This window comes from Hyperolius riggenbachi, chromosome 2, assembly GCF_040937935.1.
Source record: "Hyperolius riggenbachi isolate aHypRig1 chromosome 2, aHypRig1.pri, whole genome shotgun sequence".
NCBI classification, from domain to species: domain Eukaryota; kingdom Metazoa; phylum Chordata; class Amphibia; order Anura; family Hyperoliidae; genus Hyperolius; species Hyperolius riggenbachi.
In genome coordinates, this window is record NC_090647.1 from 156,815,654 (window position 1) to 156,842,136 (window position 26,483).

Here is a 26,483-nt window from a genome sequence, read left to right on the forward strand (position 1 = left end):
GGTGGCCAGAATTACGGAAAGACTGTAAAGCTTATGTAACGTCTTGCCGGGTCTGTAACCGTTGCAAAGGAACTAGACTTAGACCTTGGGGGCTTCTAAACCCTCTTCCAGTACCATCGAGGCCATGGCTCTCCATATCTATGGACTTTATTGTCGAACTACCTAATTCCGACAGCTACAATACCATTTTTGTAGTGGTGGATCGTTTATCGAAAATGGCACATTTTGTGCCTATGCAGAACACTCCGTCAGCTCAGACAACTGCCCGTACCTTTATTAAAGAAATTATTCGTCTACACGGGATTCCTGGAGACATCATTTCAGACAGGGGTACACAATTCACCTCACAGTTTTGGAGAGCCCTGTGTAAGTTACTGATCATCCAACTGCACTTTTCTTCTGCATATCACCCACAATCTAATGGGCAAACCGAGCGTACCAACCAGACTCTTGAACAGTACCTTAGATGTTTTTCTACCTGCTCTCAAGATAACTGGGTTCATCTTCTTCCGCTGGCTGAATTCGCATACAATAACTCGGTTCATTCATCTACTCAACAGACGCCATTCTTTGCCAATTATGGCTATCATCCGTCTTTCTTGCCAAATCTCATATCAGAATCATCCGTACCTGCTGCTACTGAATTAATTGAATTTTTCTCTGATAACAATAAGTTATTACAACAAACCATGTCAGCCGCCCAGGAATCATTCAAGAAGAAGGCGGATTGTCACAGGAGGGGTAATATGGATTTCAAGATAGGAGACCTAGTCTGGTTATCTACGACAAACCTGAAATTGTCATGTCCTTCCAAAAAATTGGGGCCTAAGTTCGTTGGACCATTTCCTGTAAAAAAGAAGATCAGCCAGGTGGCCTATGAACTGGAGTTACCCCAGAATCTAAAAATTCATCCTGTTTTTCATGTAGCCTTACTGAAACCTGTGGAGGAAGATCCCTTTTCTGACCGAATCATTCCACCTCCACCTCCTGTGCTGGTGGATGGTGAAGAGGAGTTTGAGGTGGAACAAGTCTTGGATTCAAGGAAGAGGGGTAGTCGTTTACAGTTCTTGGTAAAATGGAAGGGCTATGGCCCAGAAGAGAATACCTGGGAACCAGCTTTCAATATGCATGCACCTGAACTGTTGAAGGAATTTTATGCCAAGTTCCCGGGTAAACCAATTACGGTTGGCATCCGGAGGATGCTCCTTGGGGGGGGGGGGCATTGTCACGGTCAGTTACCTGTCCAGACGTGGCGGCTGGTACACACGAATGCCGGCAGACATCCTGGCGGGGGTCGTCGGGGTCCCAGGAATGGGGGTCTGGCGTTCAGTGCCTATGTGCGTTGCGTGGCGCGGCGCAAGCGTTGGCGGCGAAGGCTGTCGACGTAGCGCGGCACGCGCGTGCGCATTAGGGGTCTGTTATGTGCATTTCCGGGTTGCGGGCGCGTTGCGCATGCGCGCGGGCACGCTTGCGTGCGTGCGTGATGCGTCATGCCATTCGCGCCAAACGGCCTATTTCAGTCTGGAGAGTGCAAGCAACCAGTGCTGTAGTATTGCAGCTTGTTGTGTGTACTCCTGTGTGTGAACTTTGTTCTGCCCGTTAACCTCTTGGATGCTGATCCTGGCTTGTCTGACTGCCCGCTCCGTTGCCGACTATTGCTCCGTACGACTACCCGCTCTGTTGCCGACCACTGCTTGTCTGAGAACCTGTCCTGTTGCCGACCCTCTGCCTGTCCAAAGACCTGTCTTGTTGCCGACCTTCGCCGGTGGAACTAACCTCTCTGCTTGCCTCACTTACAGGTTCCTCGGATCACCAAGTCATTGCACCACCCGACTTGGTCCGCGGGAGTGCCACGTCGCTAACTTGGTCACGCGTTTCGGCGCCACGCCATCAGTGTCGCGAGCACTCCTGCCCCTTGTCTACTGGGAATCCCTGTTTCAACTCCAGGGTGAACAGTTGACTAGTTGCAAGGGTAGCTGCTCTCAGCTCAACGGTATCCTACTCTGGAGGTACGTCACAGGAACACATGTTCCCATTCACTGATCAAAGTGCCTCTGTTCAATGATCTCCAGCATCATTAAGATGCCGGTGGTCATTGAGAAAGTGGTGGTTGGGTAATGCAATGGTTAAGGGCTCTGCCTCTGATACAGGCAACCTGGGTTCGATTCTCGGCTCTGCCTGTTCAGTAAGCCAGCACCTATTTAGTAGGAGACCTTGGGCAAGTCTCCCTAACACTATGACTGCGTATAGAGCACGTCCTAGTGGCTGCAGCTGTGGCGCTTTGAGTCCGCCAGGAGAAAAGCGCGATATAAATGTTCTGTGTTTGCTTGAAAGTAAAACCATACACTATTTCCTGTTTACTGTTCACAGTACCAGTAATATAAAGTGGCCAAATAGTAAAATTATACCTACATACATAAATTAACTACAATCTCCCATTAATTAACCCCTCCCCCCTTCCCAAGTTACAAAAAAAAAACCACTTATAATTATAAAAGAAAGTGACATTTAAAAAAAATATTTGATATTAGTTTTATGTGTAAACGAAAGCAAAGCTGAAAAATATTGTCGACATATATTGTACTTGAGAGATAATTTAAATGCTGTAATAACCGGGACAAATGGGCAAATAAAATGTGTGGATTTTATCCACAGTAGCACATTATATTTTTAAAACTATAATGGCCGAAAACTGAAAAAAGGACCTCCCAAAGAAAGCCTAGTTGGTGACAAAAAATAAAAACAAGATATAAATTATTTCCATGTGATAAGTAGTGATACATTTATTGGCAAATTAATGGAAAATGAAAATTGCTCTGGACCATAAGGAGAAAAACTCCTTAGTGGTAAACTGGTTAATTTACGCTGGAGGTCCACTATAATAATTGCAGTATTTGTATAGCCCTTTTCTCCTGTCTGACTCAAAGCGCTTATATGGTACGTAAGAAAGGTAAAGAGTAAGACAGAGGTAGACGAGCAAATAAAAGCTTGCCATAACAGGTTATAGAGTACATAGGGGTTTCCTCTTCTCATCTGTCTGTTCTTGTTCTGTCTGTCATGTAAAGAAATGCCTATTCCATGTGTACCACAACCAATTCCGGGCACGACAACTGTCGTACTTGGCGAATAAAGTCAATTCTGATTCTGATTCTGATTCTGAAATTCTGATTCTGATTCTGATCTCTGACAAGGTTACATTTTGTGGTGTAGTGTTGACCATGGAAAGTGTAATACTGTCATATTCTGCCTGGAGAGATGAGGCTTATGGTAGCCACTAATGATCCAATCTTTTTCATCCACTCTCACCATTTCTATGTAATATAAGGGACTGCCTAAATTATCCATTCAATGTATTCACTCAGTTTACCCTTCTACTACATAGATTTGGTAAAATTGGATGAAACAGATTGAGTCATTAGTGGCTACCTTTTGTGTTATGTATGGAGGAAAGGTTGGTAAGGGTTCAACTAGGAGGGCATGTTTATAGCTGTATCCAGGCTAATGGCTTTAATCTCAGTTCTCTGATCCACATATTTAAACTGCCAAGAGACTGACCAAGGTCATTTATGAGTTTATGGCTTCTCCTGTGAAGGGAGTTTGGTAAACAAGCCACATTATCTGGAAGGGCTTGCAATATAATTTCTGGTATTGTTTAAACTTATGTTAAAGGGGAACTCTGGGATATGTGCTGATTGTGGACAAATGACTTATAGACAAATGGAGAGTATTCGTCACAAATGCATGTTATGCCTTTGCATGGTATTCAAATTTGTTTTGTTGTATTTATGCAACGTTCACTTCTATACTTGCATGGACACCAGTAAAACTGCCATGACCTCTTTGCAAATGGCAATGTTACTGGCAGTTGGTGAATCAATCCCTAGAAGCTTTGCACTTAAAGGGAACCTAAACTGAGAGGGATATGGATGTTTCCTTTTAAATCATACCAGTTGCCTGGCAGTCCTGCTGATCTCTTTCACTGCAGCAGTGGTTGAATCAAAGACCTGAAACAAGCATGCAGCTAATCCAGTCTGACTTCAGTCAGAGCACCTGATCTGCATGCTTGTTGAGGGGCTGTGGCTAATAGTATTAGAGACACAGGATCAGCAGGAGAGTCAGGGAACTGGTATTATTTTAAAAGGAAAAATTCATATCCTTCTCAGTTTAGGTTCCCTTTAAGGCTTTGTACAGGAATACAGAAGACTTATAATTGTGATGATTTATAGCCATTAACTTACTCATCTTGGCTTACATTTTATTTTTTTGGTTTCAGCATTTAGCTTCACTTTGAAGTTAGTTAATTTATATCTCCCTTGTGTCAATCTATAAATCTGGATCCAACATGCATTAAATATGAGATTTTAGAATCAGTTAGCTCATCTTTACTTGCAATGTTTGTATTTTTACAAAGTTTAGTATTGACTTTGATGTGTGTTTTTAAATGTCTCAATCAGTTCTGAGAGAATTTATTGTGAGTGACATCTGGCAGTCCGTTCCATCATTCATTGAATATTCTATAAAATTCTGTTTGCCTCAAGGTGACAAGTCAGATGCCACATCAGTGGTGGGTGATTTACCTAATTAGTAAAATGTTAGGCTGCACTTAATTATTTATATCAGGACTTAAAATGTCACATTGTCTCAGCATTTATTTCACCAAAGGTTTTGCTACAATACAAAGAAGTTAGTTTTTTTGTTTGTTGTTTTTTACTGATCAAACTTGAGGTTAAAGGATAACTGTACTGTTTCAATATTTTAGGACAAAAGAAATAAATCTACAAGCATCATGTAAGTAACACTGCTAACATATTACAGTATGTATTTTGATTATTTAAAGAGATATGAGATAATGCCATCTTCTTGTTTACCAACTTCAGTAACACAACTTGTTCTACACAAAAAAAAAAAAGAAAAAAACACAACTGACCTGAAGATCAGCAAGACAGCCAGGCAACAGGTATTGTTTACAAGGAAATAAATATGGCAGGCTCCATACTCTCACCTCGGGTTCTTTTAAGGCAAAATGTCGGTGGCACAAGGGAGTTGATAAGCTCGGTAGGGGTTAACTATCCATGCCAGAATAAGAAAAACTCTTTATGTTTTACTATGACACACACGGTCATGCTTGTTAATTTTTTTTCCTAACTTTATATGAACCATTGTTGCTATTTGCTGTAGCAGCAATCATTTATATTGGAACAAGTGGACGAGCCTATAAAAGATCCAGTTTCAGTAAAAAATAAGTATCCTGACCAAGAAAAGCGGAGGAAGGGTGGGGGGTGGGGGGGTAGGGACACAAAAAGAGAATCGACTTATATTACAGGAGTTATCTAGCCTTTCCAAACATTCCTAGTGTTCCCCATATTACTAACCACCACCTCCCCTCCATATCCCTACCCCTGTTTACCTTTCCTTACCTTCCTTCCTGGCAAATTATTTGCTATATATATGTTAGCGTTGAGCCAATCAAAGTGTAGGGTTCTTGTCCTACAAAGTCACTGGACCTGACAGGATCCGGAGTGGGACAATTGGAGCAGCTTTTAGTTTTGGGGGGAGCGTGAGTAAGTTAGTAGTGCATTCTACAGCAGTAGTGTGCCTACTTAGAAAATTTTACTTGCGCTGCCACACTAAGCGGTGCTGTTTGTGCATTGTAGCTTAGTGAATCAACCTCTACTGATTTGTCTATGAGCCAGATGTAGCCATCAAAAGAGCCACATCTGGCTCCCTAGCCATAGGTTCCCTACCCCTGCTTTAGAGTATGTACCATTTACTCTCGCACACCATTCTCACTCTCACTGTGGGCGGCTGACCCTCCATCTTCCTGGGATTATATTTTTTGCAGCATTTAACATGTGTGACACTAAGGATTTCCTGTATTTGTTAGTGCAGCATTGTAAGTTTGTTAGAGGCTCTGCATTTAGTTATTCCTTGCATATTTTTACCATCAATTGAATCACTTTTTGCCACTATGATTTCACCACCGGACACTGCCACATTATATGTACAAGTGTTCCTCTATCCTAATGCTAGATACTGTATATTACAAGCTAGGTACTTAAAAAGGGACCAGATGCAATAAACTTCCATTTTTTTTTTTTACCATTACCACCAGCTGTAGAGCACCACATGTTACCATAGCAATGCAGGCATTGCTGCAGTAACGCCTCTGCTGTTTATTGCATTTGGCCTATTGTATCTTGGGAAGTCCTTTGATTTGTTTGATGTGTTATATATGTTAATCATGCTATGTTATTTACCTATACAGACTTATCTAATGGCTTTGTCACTTATTCACAATTGTGCCATATAATACGATTTTAAAGGTAACCTGAGATGAAAGAATAGGCTGTATTTATACTTACCTGGGGCTTCCTCCAGCCCTATGAGGTCTGTGGAGTCCCTCGCCATCCTCTCCAGCCACTCCGTTCTGCCAATATCTGGCCCGTTTATCAGGCCAGCCATGCTCTTCAGCGCATGCATGGCTCGGGCCGCATGCATACCGCCTGTTGCTCTGCCAGCACGACTGCCAGCCCAGAACAGAGCAGCGGCAGAGTATGGCAAGGGACCCCACAGACCTCATTGGCCTAGAAGAAGGCCCAGGTGAGTATAAATATAGCCTATTCTTTAATCTCAGGTACACTTTAAAGAAAATCTGTAATGAAAAAAACCCCTCTGGGGGATACTTACCTCGGAAGAGGGAAGCCTCTGGATCCTAACAAGGCTTCCCCCATCCTTCAGTGTCCCAGCAATCCAGTGCTGCAGCCCCCGGACAGCAGACAGCTAAATATTTACCTACTACGATCCTGCGCAGGCGCACTAGCGGCTCTCTGTTCGGGTTAAGGCAGAAATAGCCTAACCCAATTGCATCTACTCTACTGCTCAGGCACGAGTCCTTTGCGCCCGCGCAGTAGAGCGGATACGATGGGTTTGGCTATTTCCGCCTTACCCGAACGAAGAGCCGCTAGTGCACCTGCGCAAGATCGTGGAGAGGTAAATATTACTCATGCCTGTGCACCCTTGTCAAGCCTTGTCGAGGAACTTTCGGAGGAGCCAACGCTAGATTCCCCCAAGCTGCAGAGGACGGGAGAGCCTCATCGGGACACTGAGGCTTCCCCCTCTGGAGGTAAGTATCCCCGGGGGAAGGGCGAGTTGTTACAGGGTCTCTTTATGTTGTGATTATGGCTATGGGAAAAAGGGGGGGGGGGGGAGAAAAACATAAAAAGCGAGAAACAAAAAGAGAGAAAAAAGGAGAGAGAGAGAATTTCATTTTAGCCACAGCTATATCCCCGGCCAGTTTGCAGCATCCAGGTCAGGAGAAGCCAGTAGCCACAGGCCCACCCAGAATCTGAGCAAAAAGCTGTGCACTCTTTCAAATGTGATTGGCCATTCACTGACCAATTTTACCATCTCCATGTAGTATGAGGGTCAACAGATATTGAATACTATGTGCAGATTGTGTAGATCAGCACTCATACTGCATGGAGGTGGTACAATTGGTCAGTGATTGGCCAATCATAATTAAAAGTGTGTTAAGTCTCAAGTAATCAGGCAGGTCCAAGCCACAATCCTAGAAATCTACAGCCCTTCTGTGTGTGTATTCCCATTATCCATGCAGTGTTTGATGGGAATTACGGATAGATTTAAGAAACTGAGCTCTAGTAGAAATAATCAGTATATTTGAAGGTAGTAAAAAGTAATTTGTGCTCACTCATACTTGCTGACTCGTTCCAAATATTATACCATTCATTTGTTCATCATTTTCTTCTGTATGGATTTACACGTTTTTAATCGATTTTTGATTACTTTCATGCTAAAATGATTTGCCTATTTCATTTTCGCCATGGAAGGAGAAGAATGTGGACATTACAGTTTTACTGAAGTTTAGTGAACCAACACCATAGTCACCTAGAAGAATGCCGTCAATAGCGGTTCCGTTAAAAGTGTACCTGAAATAAAAGCAAGAGAAGTTTTATACTTACCTAGGGCTTCCTCCAACCCCCTTCGGCCGTAGGCTCCCTTGCCACCTTCCAGGGCCACTCTGTTGTCCCACAGTCAACTTTGGTAAATTGTCCTGTCACAGTCCACTGCGCATGCATGGTCCTTGGAGCACTTCCCCCGATTCTGCTCTTGTAGCATTCTGCACATGCACAGTTTTCTAAGACCATTATTGTGGGACAACGGAGCACCCGGGAATATGGTGAGGGATCCCACTGCCTACAGGTAGCTGTAGGAAGCCCCAGGTAAGTATAAATCCTTCCCTTTCTTTTATCTCAGGTTTTCTTTAATACCGGGGAACCAGTAATACCAGTGAATATGATTAATGACTATTGGATTATCCTGGAAGTGACTACACTACAGAGATGTAATGAATGTTACTACATGTGTTGGCCAGCTGTGTGCATATTATTCAAAGACCTTATTTATAGACTGGGAGCCTCTGTATCATTACAATTTATAATGTATTACTAACCAATATTTATAATAGTCAGCATTCGTTCATTAAATATAAACTACTTGCCATATTTGATTCTACTATGCATCACGCATCTGGTACTGTACCTGTATGTATGTATATGATGCCAATTTTTAACCTTTATATAAAAAGTGAGCACAACATACACAGAGTCATTGGGCCAAATTTGGCATTGGTAAGATTGGCAGTGTGTGGCAAATTCACGGTTACTTACGCCGACTACGTATCGCACGTGAATCCACCCCAAAGAGGAAAAGAAAAAAAAAATAAAATTGGCTCTGAGCAACCATTCACACTAAGAAGTCAACATGAAAACTCTTATTGAGTTTTATCGCTTCTAATTCAATATTGTACTTTGTCCAACTTTGGTGTTTTCCTGCACAGGTCCAATGTTGGATATAGTCCGAGACAGGAAAAATGACTTCCACTAGGTGGTGCTGTTGCCAGATAAATGCCGAATCTTCAGATTAAAGTGTCTATGTCCGACATTTTGATCAATGCCGACCCCATCCTACGCCACGCTATATAAATATTACATGGGCACATTTGAGCATGTCACTAGGGGCACCATTGCCAGATCTAGTCCGACGTGGCATTACCCTATGTGGATACCCTCTAGCACCATAACAAAATTACGCTGGCGCATGTGGAAGCGGCCAGAGCTACAGCGGAGTGGTTTGCCCCACCCCATCCCCTGATGCTGGACACCTCTAGAAGGAGGAGATAGAAACCCTCCAGATTGGCTGCAGCCTTTTCGTGATCACTCACGCCCCACCACCACCACCTCAGTCAGCACACCAGGGAAAAGGTCATCATGAAAATTGATTGGAAAGGGTTAACACAGAAGGCACTCAATTGTATGAATCATTGAAATGTTTTCTCTATATGTAAATGAAGACATTTTTTGCAAGTCCAGTTTTTACAGCCAGGATTTTGAGAGATGATGGAACGTGGCCAGTAAATTTAAACATCTTTTGCAAAAGAGAAAAAAAAATCTGATTCAAACATGGGCTGGAACTGTTTCAAAACTGTGTAAGGCAATACAGAAGTGAGATTATACAGAAACTGGAAATCAGGTACATAATATAGAATAGGAAAATGAACATCACTAGCATTGGTTGTGTAAAGGAATCTATGAGAAATAATCGGAACATAAATGAAGAATAACTTAACTTGTACCTGAGATGATTGGGGGAAAAAAGGATTTTTTACTTACCTGGGGCTTCTTCCATCTCTCTATAGTCCATCAGCTCCCGTGATGTTCTCCCAGTCCCATCCTCTATGCCGCTTTCAACCTCATAAAGTGTGTGACTCAGTCTCAAGCTGTTGCACATAGAGGCTCTTGGTCATGCGCATCCCCTGATTGTGTGCCCGTGGAATTTTTTTGGGATCAGTGGGGTATAATTAAAATGATTCATTTGGTCTATTTGTCTACGTAACGTTATACCCACATACATGTACATGAAGTAACTGTTATATTTAATGAGCAGTGAATCTAGCCATGGATGATGTTTGACAGAAGACAAGAACAGCAATTCACTTTTGTGATAATTTATGCAAGACCAGAAAATAGATTTATGCAGTTAGGTCCATAAATATTTGGACTGAGACAACAATTTTGGTTCTGTACTTTACCACAACCACTATGTTTTTAACTGTTACCTTCTGAGAGGGCACGCCATCATTGTAGAAGAGTCTAGTATTGAACAATCTGTGCACAGGCTGCCCTTGAAGCCAACGTCCTCCTTTGCTGCATCTGTTTTGAATGCAAGTTGTGTAATCTGCCTGTGTGTGGGCTCTGCACATCTATGCAGCTGGTCAACACGGGTGCAGCTTTTATTTGGAAGCACTGCCAATATTTCCTATTGTACAATAGTTTCACCCTTGCCCAATGTTTTATGTACAGTGCAGGTACTGTAAAGCAGAGCTCACGCTGCACTTTTTCCTAAAACACGATTACCCCAAATGTAATATATTTCAATGGCACTGCATTTTATTTGTGTTCATATGAGATTTTGTACTTGCATGTTTTCTGTTTTTAAATTCAGACAGCAGGTCTGCTTGTTATCGTGTTCGATTCATGTTTCAATGCAAGTCAATGAGAATGCAAGAAGTTGCATTTTGCTTGAAAAATTATGTGATGTGGAAGTTAATGTCATTTTTAATGTAAATAATATTCATCACAGTAAATTTGTAGTGCATATAAAAAAATGTTGCATATAAAAATTGCCACAAACGCAGAATCTTGCATGCATACAATGCAATAAGTGTTGATGGCCCCTGAAGGAAGTTCTTATACATGTGTCTGCATACCTATGATTCCGCAGCTGGTGAGCTGGGCACAGGGTAAGCTGAGTGATGGGTCACCCTACTACCGCTCAAATCCCCGGTGGCGTTAAATTCTATTCACCCTCCGAGTTGTAGCAACTTGAAGGGAGATTTAACTTGGGGTCTGGCGATAGCTAGATCCATGAATTACTCTTGCACAGGGCGGGTAGTGTAGCACTAGTGCGCCGGACACCAGAATGGCCTGCTTCCATGTGTTGCTTTACCCCATCCTGTCCATAGAGCAGTACATACTGCTCAGCTAGGAGCCGGACAGCGATCATTCCTAAACTGCTATCCACAATTATCTGCACAGGTTGTTTCAAATGACAGACGCCTGTGTGCATTAACTAGGTGTTAGTTAAACAACATTTGAATCTAAACTGTCTAAAATAACCCCATAGTAATTTCACACAAAAAAAACTACCCTTTGTGGGAAAAAGATGCTAAAACTGTTCCGGAATATATTCCTGCAACCATGTCCAGCCAGTTATGGTCAGAGGACTAAGTGCTAATGTTCCTCTGTTACTACTTTAATTTCATGGATGATTTCTTCACCATCTCAGGTCTATGGGTGTCCTGCCTGTAACAGTCATAAAAATTAAGTTAAAAACCAGTGGTGGTTGGTCATTGTGAATGGACGCGACAGTATTACCAATTCTTGATAAAGGAATACAACATAGGAAGCAATTTGCATCCATAACAGAGATGAGCTTGGCAAAATTGTCAATTTTGCAGCAAAAACAACATTTTTACTATAGCAAATATTTGTGTGAAAAAGCAGCTCAGATCTTATGGTTGATGTCTTTTGTTACATTGAAATGGTCCAATTCCTATCAATCAGTGATGAGCAAAAATGCCAATATTCTTTTCACATGAATTTTCACAAAAATAATGTTAAATTTGATTTTCATGTGAAAATGCCATTGAAAATAATTTTTATTTTTTGCATTTCCCCACTTTTCGCGAATTTTTATGGTAAAAATATTATTTTTTCCCAGGTTCGTGGTAATTTTTTTGTGATAAAAATATTGTTTGTTTGTTTTTTTACATTTTTGCACTTTTCGCTTTTAATGAATAAAACCATCAGAGCGTAATCCAGTAAAAAACATAAAATTTTATTTTAAAATTGCACTCACATGCTCCATGCTGTTAAAAACACTTAGTTTTTATATGGGCTCTCCCCGTTGCCTCTAGCTAGGCGTACCAGAAAGTTAGCGGTGATAGCATGGAGAGGAGCATTCAGGGCAGCGTGTATACACGGTTTAATATTCAAAGGAATGTGGGAATAATTTGTGTAGATAGGAAGTCACATATAATGTTTGTTTACTTCTCTGAACCCCTCCCATTCCTGCCCCGTCGTGCCCCATTGCATCACAACTATTCCAGGTGTGAACTAACAAGGGAGTGACTAACTAATCACTTTTGGGTGGAGTACCTCTATATATACTTATATGTGAGCCATTATCAGGTTGGCTCTGACTTGGGCTGTACGCGATGTCACTGTTATGATGCACTGTTGAGCACTACACATTTTTATTTTCCTGATGAAGACTAAAAATTATATTAATGTTGAAACATGTTGATTTTAAAGGGGTGATGTGTATGTTAGTGGGGTGAATTGATGCTTATCCCTCTTGGTGTTACTATTACAGACTCCATTACCTCGGTATGTACACCTGAATGCGGGTTTCAGATCAGTTCATGCACCTTTTTTATATGGACTATAAGTAATTTCTGTTACGTTGAGATTATTTGGATGCTTTCCGAAGGGGTTAACTTTTTGATATCCCTATCATGTAAATACATCTGACACTCTGATATATATTTGTCAAGGTGTCAGTTTGTGGTCCATTTGAACTGTTTATGGATCTACACCCATCGTCACGTTGTATGTTTGGTGGTGGTTGTGTAGCCCAATACATTTTTAATAAAACTTATCAAAAGCTATATTTTAGGAGGGGCTTTTTTTACGGTCTGTGTTCCAGTCCCATTGTTTGTCCCAGTGTGTATCCACATCAGAATACTTTTAGGTTATGTGGCGGATTTGGACTTAAGTGAATGAGATTTGAGACAAAAAGGCACCCGGACCCTTGAGGCATCAAGGTAGTCTAACAGTGGTCAATACAATTTGGTGAGTCTATTTCCTGAAGGGTGTACATGGTGTGGTGGTATCGATCCTTTTGATTCTAATATCTATGTATGGAAGATCTGCTAAGCAGCCTGCAGTGGGGGACAGTGATTGAATATATAAGCTGGACATAGCTTCTTTGGGCATATTGCATATATACAGAAATTGCTTTTTATGTGGATGTGTACTTAAAGTGGTTTGAAACCCAGCATTTATTCTTTGCTCTAAAAAATTATTTACAGCATATTATATACTACCACCATTTTTTTTTACTAGAACAGCATTCAACTAGTTAAACACAGGAGTTACAAGCTACCTGCAGGGAAAGCTGGACACATCCGAAGCTGAAGATAACATTATCTTGTGTTTACTTAATTGTGTCAAGTGAGGAATGTAACATTCTCTGGCAATTCAGACACTTCAGAACACAGACAGATACTTAGAAAGCATTTCTGGGTACATTACAATATGAATACACCAGTTATGAATAAAATGCAATGTCAGCTCTCAGAGCAAAAAAAATTGTACTTTAGGAACTTGTAATTTCTAAATGAATAATAATACTAATGCACAAAAGCAAATATGATAACTGTATGAGATATAAAAATAGGAAAACATGTTTTTATTAACCACTTGCCGACCGCGCACTCATACCGCGCGTCGGCAAAGTGGCAGCTGCAGGACCAGCGACGCAGTACTGCGTCGCCAGCTGCAGGCTGATTAATCAGGAAGCAGCCGCTCGCGCTCGCTTCCTGTCAATTCACGGCGGGGGGCTTCGTGAATAGCCTGCGGGCCGCCGATGGCAGCTCGCAGGCTAAATGTAAACACAAGCGGAAATAATCCGCTTTGTTTACATTGTACGGCGCTGCTGCGCAGCAGCACCGTAAGGCAGATCGGCGATCCCCGGCCAATCAGCGGCCGGGGATCGCCGCCATGTGACAGGGGACAGCCTGTCACTGGCTGCACAGGACGGATAGCGTCCTGTGCAGCCCCGATCCCCAGAGGAGACAGATAGGAGAGGGAGGGGGAGAATGTCGCCACGGAGGGGGGCTTTGAGGTGCCCCCCCCCCGCAACACCCATCAGGCAGGAGAGATCAGACCCCCCCAGCACATCATCCCCCTAGTGGGGAAAAAAGGAGGGCGATCTGGTCTCTCTGCCTGCACCCTGATCTGTGCTGGGGGCTGTACAGCCCACCCAGCACAGATCACCTAAAACAGCGCTGGTCCTTAAGGGGGGGTAAAGGGTGGGTCCTCAAGTGGTTAAATATTATGTCAGAGTTTTATACCGCTTTAAACTAATAATATAATTACTGTGAAGTGGTCGCTGAACCAAGTGATAGCACACCCAACTGGTGTAATATAGGAGGTCAATTGCTGAAGCGCTTTGAAATTTGCATACTGTTTAATATACCTCATATATGCATGTGTACACATGTTTTTTCAATTTTACAGTTTTTCATGATAGTGGTCCTTTGTTTTCAAGAGATAACTCATTTCAGTGAATTATAAGGATGGGGAAAATAAATATATATATATATCTCCAGAGTGAGGCAAAACAAAACCCTTAAGAGGTAGCTGTCAGTTTATCCTACACAGGAAGAGACATTTCTATCTTGATGCAGCCAGTGACAGTTAATTTCTCTGATGAATCACTCTGTCGTATGAATCCTACTAATTATAGCTACGGAGATCCATTATAAGCAAGAAAACCACATTTCATTTATTCCTTCATGCACAATGCTTTTTTTGTGATGATAGTCAAAAGGCTTCCTCTTCAAATCCACATTCATGTTCCCTCATCACTTACGTTGTTCATTAGACAGGTCTTCATATTGACCTCCAATATACATAAACATATCCATTACCTCCCTATGGTGTATGTTTTTCTAGTGAAAGCATACCCAGCAGCACGTTCATTGTTAAGGTGTAACATTTATCTAATAAAGTTTCCTGGCTCTGAACCTTCACAAGCACAGCTATACTGGATCTTTCTACATATAAAATGAAAGGTTATGTTTTATATTCTGTGAAAGATACATTACTTCAAAGCCCTGCTTGACTGACACACTGCAAATGTCTCTGGAATAAAAATGAAGCCAACTTTAGATAAATAACATTTACATTTTAAAAATGTGAAAACTGAGTCACTATTGGACACAATAAAATATGTTTGGCCTTTGAAGACAGGATCAGATCAAAGAGTGAAGGGTTGCCGGCACTACAGAGTCTCTAGCTGTGTTACTGGGAAAAAGGATGGATGGATGGATGTTCTAAAAGCCACCTTGATATTATAACAGATACTGCGTGCTCATGACTAAAAGCAAAACATACACATAGGATCAGCATCAAAAAAGAAAAACAGTTGAATCAGGCACTGCAGTAATGACTGTTTTAATGGTGTTTCTGATTGTGAATAAAATCACCATTGTTATATCAAAAAATTGTGACATTCAAAAAGGTAGGTACAAAACATCATCATCTGTAGAAAAATCGTGATGTGCAAACATCTTGTGTATTCAAACAGGTGCAAGAGGAAGAGACTCTGCTAGAGACTCTGTAGTGCCGGCAACCCTTCACTCTTTGATCTGATCTGTCTATACTGACCACCTGAGCACACTAATATGTCCAGCCGAGGGGATCCCATCGATATAGATGAGGAAGCAGAAATCCAGGAGGATATCACTGAGGAAGACGACGACACAGTCGCTTCAGGAAGGATGGATCTGACAAATTTCTTTAAGAATCTGTCAGTAGCATCTAAAACTAACAAAGCGGTGGGTGCACGGGTATTAGAAACCATACTAGACCGACTATGCGAGAGGGAAGTCAAGTTGTTCTGGACAGTGGAGACTTTGAAGCAATACAAACATGATCAAATCTCTGCAAGCGGTTTCCGTAAATATGAGGAACCATCTGAGTATCAAGATGACCCCGCTTTCGTGGAAAAATGGCGGAAGGCTTATCTAACTCATGCTGCAGTACTACAAGGAATTGTTCTAGAAAGAACGCAACAGGAACACGCCCATGTTACTAAGCAAATCGATACGATTAAACAGCAATACAAAACGCTGGTGAACCCTGAAAGGTTTTCCGGAACCGTTGGGAAAATTGATAAAAAATTAACTTCCTTGCAAAATAATATCAAAGAAAGAAAATTACGAAAATTCCTTAGGGATAAAGAGGACTTTGCTTTGGGTAAATATTTCGCATGGCAAGCCACTTTTAGAAGGAAACCGTTTCCTAGAGGGCAAACTCCACCCTGTAAGCCACCATCTGGGTATTGGACTACCGACTCAGATTCGAGTGGCGAGGAAGTGCCAGTTCAGAAAGTTCCTACCACTCCCAAGGGACCACCAAAAGACACACCTGGGGCCCCTTAAGAAGGCGCGTCAGGAGGGGAAGAGGCAAAAAGAAAGCCAAAAAGGAAAAGAGTAACATAGAGAGACCAAAACAGGTGCCGTTATCCGAGACGGTAATCACGGAAATATCACCAAACTTGGAAGTTATCAACCTCTCAGATGTGGAGCTGATAGAGGGATGTATACCCTTACTTCAGAGGGGACTCAATTTTTCACTCGTTCAGGAATTCAATTTTGCGCAATTTAAGGTGGACCTATACAAGAACATACGACAAGAGATTATAAAGCAAATGTTTCACAAGCAAGGGACTCAGACATTTAACAGCAAAAGTATTCAAAGCCAAGCCGATGAAATTAGCCCTTTGGGGTTCAGTACCCAGTTTACATGGTCAAAAGAAGACCAGGACATCTTAACAATCCTACATGAGATGGAACTTGAAACAAGAATTGAGGAGGAGTTAGATAATATGACGGCTGATTGTTTTTCCACCGATCCCACCCCCTCTTCCCCTTCCCCTTCTTCCCAACTATCCCACCCACCCCTTCCCCTTTCCCCTTCCCCGCCCATCCCTGCTTCCCTAACCTCTGTTCCTGAGCCCATCTCCCCTCTCAATCAGCCCATCCTCCTACCTAAATTAAAACAACCGTATAGGGCTTGTAAATCTATCAAGCCCTTTACGGTACAAACTGGATCAAGTCTGGATCACTTCCAGACCATAGTAGAGAATGAAATGAAAGCACTTTGCTATCCCAAGTTGCCCCCAAATATTACCAAGCCTGAAATTCGAGCTCTTAAATGGCTAAAAAATCGTCCTGATTTAATAATAAAAAAATTGGACAAGGGCGATTCCGTAGTTGTCATGTCGGCCACCAAATACAGGGAGGAGGCGATGCGGCAGCTGCGGGACCCCCGAGTCTACGCATCAATCAGTTTTGATCCTACTTTCAAATACCAAGGGGCATTGAGGTGACTCCTCAGGCAAGGGGTTGAAAGGGGCTTTTTGACCCCTAATTTAGCAACTAATTTGCTTCCTGAATTTCCTCGAAAACCAGTGTGGTACTGTCTCCCCGAAATTCACAAATCACGGACCAGACCACCAGGACGTCCGATTGTCTCAGGTGTCGGTTCCGTCACCGAGAGACTTTCTCGTTACCTGGACCATCTCCTGAGACCTCTTTTACAATTAGTGCCTTCACATATGTCTGACACTCTAGAGGTCCTTCAAGGAATTGAGAATTATGAATGGTCCCCAGGTGACTTACTAATGTCCATCGACATTGAAAGCCTCTATAGCCGCATACCTCACAATGCAGGCATAGAGGCGGTCGAATGGTTTTTAAACCGGGTTTGGTCCGACCAAGATCACGTAACGTTTATATGCGACTGTTTGCGTTTTGTTCTTACCCACAATGCGTTTAAATTTGACGGCGTATGGTACACGCAAGTTTCGTGTACCGCAATGAGAACACCGGTCGCATGCACATACGCTAATTTATTCTTAGCAGCTTGGGAGGAGGATTGCGTCTATAGCAGACGTAATCCCTACAAAAGCTGTATCAGTAGATGGTCCAGGTATGTGGACAACGTCCTGGTGTTCTGGTCTGGGTCCCCCTTAAAATTTACCCAATTTGTAGATTACCTCAATCTAAACGAGGTCAATATGGCCTTCACGTTTGAAATAGGCCCCGACAAAATTGCCTTCCTTGATTTGGAGCTGCGGGTTTGCGGTTCTCGCCTAGTGGCAAGGGGACACCGCAAACCCACGGCTACCAATTCACTATTGCGAAGGGATAGCTTCCACCCTGATCATGTTACTAAAGCATTGCCTTATGGCAAATTCCTCCGCCTAAGGAGAAACAATTCAGAATTGGAGGACTTTGTAGCTCAAGGAACTGCTTTGAAGAAGCGACTTCACAGTAGAAGTTATCCCTAGAATGAACTTGATATTGCCTTTCGTGAAGCCTTACAAAAAAAATCGAGATGATCTCCTGTATAAAAACCTGTATAACTTAAATCTGTCAGTAATTAATGAGTTGGCAACACAAGGATATCTCTACTTTCTCAGAAAAAAACAGAATTGTCCTCAAATCCGCTCTGTGGAGTAGATTTACAAAACCCTGGTAAAGTTGCTGTGTGCAAAGAGTGCATGGAAATTTTACTAGTGGTTGTCATCAATGTCATGCACACAGGGCCGGATTTGTACTTTTTACCGCCCAAGGCCAATGTCATCAGCCGCCCCCTTTCAGTATAGGTAGCAAGATGACTCTTCCCTCCAGTATAGGTAGCCAGATGACCCCCCCTCCAGAATAGGTAGCCAGATGATCCACCCCTCTTTCCCTTTAGTATAAGTAGCCTGATGACCCCTTCTCCTCCCCCTCCAGTATAGATAGCCAGATTACTCCCTGAATCCCTTCCTTTCCCCCCCCCCCCCCCCTTTCAGTACAGCTTGCCTCAACACCGCAGCAGCCATCAGTGTCACTCATTTCTCTGCTTATCTCCAGTGTAGAATCTTCCTCTTCCTCTCCATCTCCAATGCTGCCAAAGTCCGTAGCCGCCCGCCACAATGCCAATGTGCACAGAGAGCATGGCGGCCACTGCACAGATAGCTGGCAGCAGAGTACTCGTAGTCAGAAGCCCACCTGATCTCCCTGCATTGCAGCATTTGCAAGCTTGCAAATGCTGCATCAGAGTAGTCAGCTTCTTTGGTGCCCTTGCTCCTGTGGTGCCCTAGGCCATGGCCTAGGTGGCCTAGGCCTAAATCCGGCCCTGCATGCACACACATCGCAACTTGCACTATATATAAAATTCATGTATTTAATGCTATTTACGAAATGTGTGTTATATGACTAACACGCCACGTGTGCATTACGTAAATTGAACTATGTGTGCAATGCAAGTTACATTTCTAAAATACACTATTTGCGCACAACAATTTTACCAGAGTATTATTTATCAAACCCTATATAGTACATTAACATACAGTATAACACAGACATACCTGTGATTACTCGGTCTTCTCAGGTCATGGCAGTAACTCTGTTAGTCTCATTGTACAAAGTTGTCTCAAGTTGTAAAAAACAAATTAACCCTTTGCACACTCGCATGCAAATATTCAAACAAATGCATTCACAGATTCACTCATCCACGCACCATTGTTATCCCTACAGCTAAGTTAAAAGCCGGGGTGGGGTCTTAGTTCACAAAGGAATGCATTCTCTTGCTTAGAGACCTACACTGCGCAGAAGTACCCATAGGTGTCCTAACTCTAGCCCTATAACATGCATAGTGCAGACTTGCAAACATTCATTGCATCAAACCTATCTGGGGATTAGGAACACACATCCTGGCGTCCTCTCCTGGGACAGATAGCGCATCATACCAATCGCACAAGGGAGCTAACGCAATGTATCCACGCGCACCATGCACATACACCAGCATAATCTGTGCTGACCGATAATACAGACAGGGGAAGGAGGGAGTGCACTGGATTTTTGTCAGCATGCACACAGCTTATCCAGGAGGAGGAGGATGGGAGGGGGCTGGAGGAAGCCCCAGGTATGTATAATGCCCCCCAAACCTAGTCTTAGGTTTACTTTAAACCAAGCTACAGCAGCTGAAGTTACAAAATAATATATGAAGGCAATTATGCCCAACGAGTTAAAACAAAACTATAGTTTAACAAACACCATGTGTTTTCGATTTCTCCAACTTGGACATGCCATGCAAATGCAATGCCAGCAGGGTGGCAATAGCTTACACAGGTATGAGGTAGATGGTATTTAATGCCACGTTTCTTTTTCAGCCTAGACAAACTACATCCATTCTGCCTGTAGCCAACAGCAGGGCTGCCAGGCAACTGGTATTTTGTAAAAGGAAATACATATGGCAGCCTTCATATTCTTCTCACTTCAATTGTCCTTTAACACTGGGGTACACTCTGCCAGGGATAAAAGGAGGTGAAAACAAATGCCTTGTGAAAAGCACTTTCATGCCAAAGTTTAGGACAGGGGGGTTTATAAGAGTTCGACCAAATAGCTACCCTGCCCAAGTAAATGGGTATTGCTCCTGCTTTTAGGCTCCACCTTTCTGCCCAATCCCATCTTGCATAGAAGCCCAGGAGTTAATAAGGCCCAGGAGGGGGGGGGGGCACTTTATAAAACCATATTTTAAAAATAAATCCCCCCCTTTCTGAGCTTGCAGGGATGTTTAACTACTCTAAGACCGCTCCACACCAACTGGCCTCAGATCCTGGAGCCGGCTACTGAAGGAGATCGCGCACAGGATGCACGCACATCTCCCTCTTGGGGTGCAGAGCTCCGCCCCCTCTTCAGTCTCCGAGCAGCTATTGCTGTTCGGGAGACTGTACAGCGCTGCGATCGGCAGCAGCGCTGTACTGGGGACAGCCGTGTGACACGGCTGTCCCCCTGGGGCACAAAAGAGTGATCTGCAATGATAGGCTGAAGCCTATCACAGCCAATTGCTGTGATAGGCTGGCTGGAGGAGGCAGGAGAAATTGTTTTTTTTTTTACAGAATATGACAACATATGTATTTATTTTAAAAATAATAAACAACTGGGGGGCGATCAGACCCCAACAACAGAGAGCTAGGTTGGTGGGGGGAAAAGGGAGGGGGATCACTCGTGTGCTGTGTTGTGCGGCCCTGCAGCTTGGCCTTAAAGCCTTGCAGTGGCCCTTTTAGCAAAAAATAGCCTGGTCTTTAGGGGGGTTTAGCACTGTGGGCCTGAAGTGGTTAATAAACACTTCGCTGACTTTTTTGCATTTTTGTCACAGAACATGTTTATGCTGTGGGTGTTTTCATTAACAAGTAGTAGCATTGATGGCTATTCAACCACTTCACAACGGAGGGGTTTTACCCCTGAAGCACCAGCGCTATTTGTGCCTTGCAGCGCTGCTTCCATTGATTGTTTTCAGTGATATGATTGGTTATTGGGGACTGGGGTCCCCATAACCAATCATTGCACTGCAGAGCGGGGGTGTGTGCGCGCGCGCGCGGGTCGCGGGGGCGCGCGATCGCGCGCTGCACATTTGTTTACATTTAATTGTTATCAATGGAGACTGCTTCTGTTTGAAGCAGTCTCCCATTGTGTCCGCAATCGGCGCGTCTAATTGGATTTAGGAACGCTTGTTCCTAACATCCAATTAGTCACCTGCTGTGCTGGCTGGCTGGAGTGTGCGCGCGAGGTCCCCGCCCACTCCCAGCCAGTAAACAAACAAGTGCGCCTTTCTCCGTCCCTGGGGGTGAAGCAGTGCGCAGAGGGACGGAGAAATTTAGCACTGGGGGGGTAAAGTGGTTAACTGGCAATCTATGCAGCCATTGCAAAGAACATAATAACATTATATATTCCTGTTCAGTATACAGTATTCCTTATCTTGCAGTTCAGCCAGTTTTTGTGAAGTAAGTCCACACTATTTTTTTTTTCCCCAAATCATAGATTTCTGTAACTTTGACACATTAGGCCGTGTGAGTGTCATTTTCATAATACTTTTAGAGAAGGGATGAACTGCACGCTTTATTCCTGCATGTGTTGTGTGAGGATAACCCCAGCAAGCTGTTAACAATTATACAGTTACAAGGAATGCAAACATTGGATTTGAATGAGATTGGCATTTAGCACAGAATTGAAAAATGAAAGAAAATGTCAAGCAGAACGTCATACAAGAATTCTGGAAAAGAGCAGGTCTGCAAAAATGGTAAAAATGTTCTTTATGGTGATATTTGTTCAGCTTACACCCCTAAACAACACGCAATTCTCTAAGAACAAAATCTTAAAATACAAATATGCTGAAGACAACTCTGTAGGATAGATAATTCCAAACATTTTAAAATAAGATAACAATAATTAAATGTAAAACATTTCATCGTTAAAACAATTAGACATTCACTAACAACTTTAGCTACAGGTTGCCTGTTTAAGGGATGTTGCATTCTCCATCCTATACTATTTAATACATTCTTTATACTATCCTGCAGGTTGACTGCCTCTTTATCACTAGATGCAACCTGTACTAGATTAGTGCAAGAAGTCAGGAGAATGATAGCTGTGGCTGTAGCCTAGGAAGTGACCATGAAAATAATGGGTTCTGGATATGGCCTAAGTGGTGGCTGTGGACCCGGAGTATAATAGCTCTTTACTGTATATGGGCTAAGAGATGACTGTGGGCCAGAAGGACAATGGCTGTGAGCAAGGAATATATTGTCTGTGGCTATGTTAAAGGATGGCTATGGCTGTGACTATGGACTAGGAATTTGCTGTTGGCCATGAAGATATTGGCTAAAAGACAGCTGTTTCTGTAAGGTAGGGGTTGGCTGTGGGCCAGGTGGATAGCTGTCTGTAGAGTAGGAAGGGGCGGTGGGTCAGGATAATGGCTGTGTGTGTAGGGTAGGAGGTAGTTGTCAGTCAGGATAATGGCAGAGTGTGTAGGGTAGGAGGCAACTGTGGGTCAAGAGGATAATAGTTGTGTGTAGGGAAGGAGTTGGCTGTGTGTCAAAAGGATTACAGCTGTCTGTAGAGTAGGAGGTAACTGTAAGCCAGGAGGATAACTGTAGGGTAGGAGATGGCTGTGGACCAGGCGGATAATGACTGTGTCTATGGGGTAGGTGTATGTTGGCAGGAGGATAATGGCTTTGTCTGTAGGGTAGGAGATGGATGTTGGCAGAGGGATAATGGCTGAGTCTGTGGGGTAGGTGGTGGCTGTGGGCCAGGAGGATAATGGCTGTGTCTATGAGGTAGGTGTATGTTGGCAGGAGGATAATGGCTGTGTCTGTAGGGTAGGAGATGGATGTTGGCAGGAGGATAATGGCTGAGTCTGTGGGGTAGGTGGTGGCTGTGGGCCAGGAGGATAATGGCTGTGTCTGTGGGGTAGGAGGTGGCTGTGGACCAGCAGGTTAATGGCTGTGTAAGTGGGATAGGAGGTGGCTGTGGGCCAGGAGGATAATGGCTGTGTTTGTGGGGTAGGAGGTGGCTGTGGACCAGCAGGATAATGGCTGTGTCTGTGGGGTAGGAGGTGGCTGTGGGCCAGGAGGATAATGGCTGTGCCTGTGGGGTAGGAGGTGGCTGTGGACCAGCAGGATAATGGCTGTGTCTGTGGGGTAGGAGGTGGCTGTGGGCTAGGAGGATAATGGCTGTGTCTATGGGGTAGGTGTATGTTGGCAGGGGGATAATGGTTGTGTATGTGGGATAGGAGGTGGCTGTGGGCCAGGAGGATAATGGCTGTGTTTGTGGGGTAGGAGGTGGCTGTGGACCAGCAGGATAATGGCTGTGTCTGTGGGGTAGGAGGTGGCTGTGGGCCAGGAGGATAATGGCTGTGTCTGTGGGGTAGGAGGTGGCTGTGGACCAGCAGGATAATGGCTGTGTCTGTGGGGTAGGAGGTGGCTGTGGGCTAGGAGTATAATGGCTGTGTCTATGGGGTAGGTGTATGTTGGCAGGAGGATAATGACTGTGTATGTGGGATAGGAGGTGGCTGTGGACCAGGAGGATATTGGCTGTGTCTGTGGGGTAGGAGGTGGCTGTGGACCAGCAGGATAATGGCTGTGTCTGTGGGGTAGGAGGTGGCTGTGGGCCAGGAGGATAATGGCTGTGTCTGTGGGGTAGGAGGTGGCTGTGGGCTAGGAGGATAATGGCTGTGTCTGTAGGGTAGGAGATGGATGTTGGCAGGGGGATAATGGCTGAGTCTGTGGGGTAGGTGGTGGCTGTGGGCCAGGAGGACAATGGCTGTGTCTGTGGGGTAGGAGGTGGCTGTGGACCAGCAGGGTAATGGCTGTGTATGTGGGATAGGAGGTGGCTGTGGACCAGCAGGATAATGGCTGTGTCTGTGTGGTAGAAGCTGGCTGTGTGGACCAGCAGGATAATGGCTGTGGCTGTGGGGTAGGAGGTGGCTGTGGATCAGCAGGATAATGGCTGTGTCTGTGGGGTAGGAGGTGGCTGTGTGGACCAGCAGGATAATGGCTGTGGCTGTGGGGTAGGAGGTGGCTGTGGATCAGCAGGATAATGGCTGTGTCTGTGGGGTAGGAGGTGGCTGTGGGCCAGGAGGATAATGGCTGTGTCTGTGGGGTAGGAGGTGGCTGTGGGCCAGGAGGATAATGGCTGTGTCTGTGGGGTAGCTGTTGCTGCTCGCATATCGCTTTCCTTGAGGCGTTAGATTTTCCGTCCAAATTCCACTGTCACTACAAAAACTCTACTGCCATGACGTTGAAATGGAAATGTGTGTCATATACAGTAGATTCCTGCGGTGTATAATTGTTGCTTTGACCTTAAAATAAATTATCTTGGAGTCATTGTTGCCAGTATCGTTAATATATTTTGACAGGTGAATTATAACTCCACGTACTGTATATACCAGTCTAATAAGGTATTTTGGGGAAGCTGAACTGATAAGGGACATCTTGGAAATGGAGAAATAATTCAGTGAAAAAAATGTTTACTCAGGAAAATGTAATTATTTATTCATCTTTCCATCTCATTGTGTATTCCAGGATCACCACAATTTAAATAGGCTATCTTTAATTTCACCTCAGATAAAATGAGATCAAGGAAACGGATAAACTAGCATCCTGCAGGAATAGAGAAAGGTGTGCTCCATCACTGACCTCTAAATATTTTGAAACTGCTCAGATAACATTACCTGTCAAATGGAATGCAGCTGTCCTAATGTGGAAATAACTGAAAATACAAAAGGTATAAAATTGTTTGTACAATAATACAAAAACATTTGTAAAGAGCTTTTCTCTCATAGAACTCAAAGCGCATTGATATGTCTCAGATCAATACAGGGTTGCAGGCTGGACTGTGTTACAGAGGAAATAGTCAGGTGTTCATAAATGCCAGACTAAACAGGTGGCTTTTTAGTTTGGACTTAAATGCTTCCAGGGATGGAAATGTCCTGATTGGGTGTGGCAGAGAGTTCCAAAGTGTAGGTGCAGCATGACAAAAGGCTCTGTCAGGTGGACTCTGGGGGTGACCAAGTTATTAGATCCTTTTGATCTAAGATTGTGGAGGGTGTAAAGCAGTTGCAACAAATCCTTCCGATATCCAGGGCCCAGATTTTGCAAGGTTTTGAATGTCAATAAGCCAAAATTAAGGTGGACCTGAACTCTTGCACAGGACAGAAGGAAAACCTACAGAAATGCCCCCTGTATGTATTTAGAGAGTTTAGCCTGTCTAATTCCCCCTCATCTTTGTTTAACCTCCCTGGCGGTTAATTTTTTTTGCCAAATTGGCAAAAAAAACTTTTTTTTTAACTTTTTTTTTTTTGTTTCATGTAAAGCTACCAGAGTGGTAGCTACATGAAACACCACTAGAGGGCGCATGTGTCCCTCTAGTGCGATCGTCGCCGGCATCTATAGCAAACAGGGGAACGCGTATACAACGCGTTCCCCTGTTTGGCTTCTCCTGTCGCCATGGCGACGATCGGGATGACGTCATGGACGTCAGCCGACGTCCTGACGTCAGACACCTCCGATCCAGCCCATAGCGCTGCCCGGAACTCATTGGTCCGGGCAGCGCAGGGCTCTGGCGGGGGGGGGGGGCCCTCTTTCGCCGCTGCGTGCGGCCGATCGCCGCAGAGCGGCGGCGATCAAGCTGTGCGCGCGGCTAGCAAAGTGCTGGCTGCGCGCACAGCAATTTACAGATTAAAAATCGCCCCACCAGGGGCTGAGATCTCCCCCTGCGCGGCATAGCCCGAGCTCAGCTCGGGCTTACCGCCAGGGAGGTTAATCACAAGTTGGAATTTGATTTCTTCCTGTGTCACCTGACTGCCATGACAGAGATGGCCGATAAGCTCATTTGAAAGCACAGGATGTTAACAATATGTCTGCTTCCATGAAAGCAGTAAGTAGAAACACTGGAGATTTATTTTAGGATTTGTTTGCTTTTGTGTATCTTTTAGAGCAGAGAGGAAGTTTTGAGTTCAGGTTCACTTCAAATAGGACTTTCCATTTTATCGGTAGCCAGTGGAGTGAGCAAAGGGTTGGTGTTATGTGAAAATGGCGGGGTTGGCTTGTAAACAGCCTTGCATTGGCCTTCTGTACTAATTGCAGGTGGTGCAGGTCTTTGTTTGGAAAGCCTGTATTAGAGAACATTGCAGTAGTACAACCGTGATGTGATGAAGGCATTAACTAGACTTGGGAGATCTGCAGGAGGTACGAGGTAATTCATTTTTGCAGTGTTCCTTGAT

General features: G+C 43.8%; 1 protein-coding gene across 3 annotated transcripts in view; it reads left to right on the forward strand.

The window, feature by feature from the left end:
• HTR2A (5-hydroxytryptamine receptor 2A) overlaps window positions 1–26,483 on the forward strand; it is a 197,535-nt gene that overhangs the window by 50,713 nt on the left and 120,339 nt on the right. For 2 of the 3 annotated variants that reach the window (XM_068265209.1, XM_068265211.1), the window contains exons 2-3: window positions 4,760–4,788; window positions 4,878–4,957. The gene's annotated coding sequence lies outside the window, so the exon portion shown is untranslated. The remainder of the gene's footprint in view (window positions 1–4,759; window positions 4,789–4,877; window positions 4,958–26,483) is intronic. The other variant, XM_068265210.1, reaches the window with a different exon arrangement.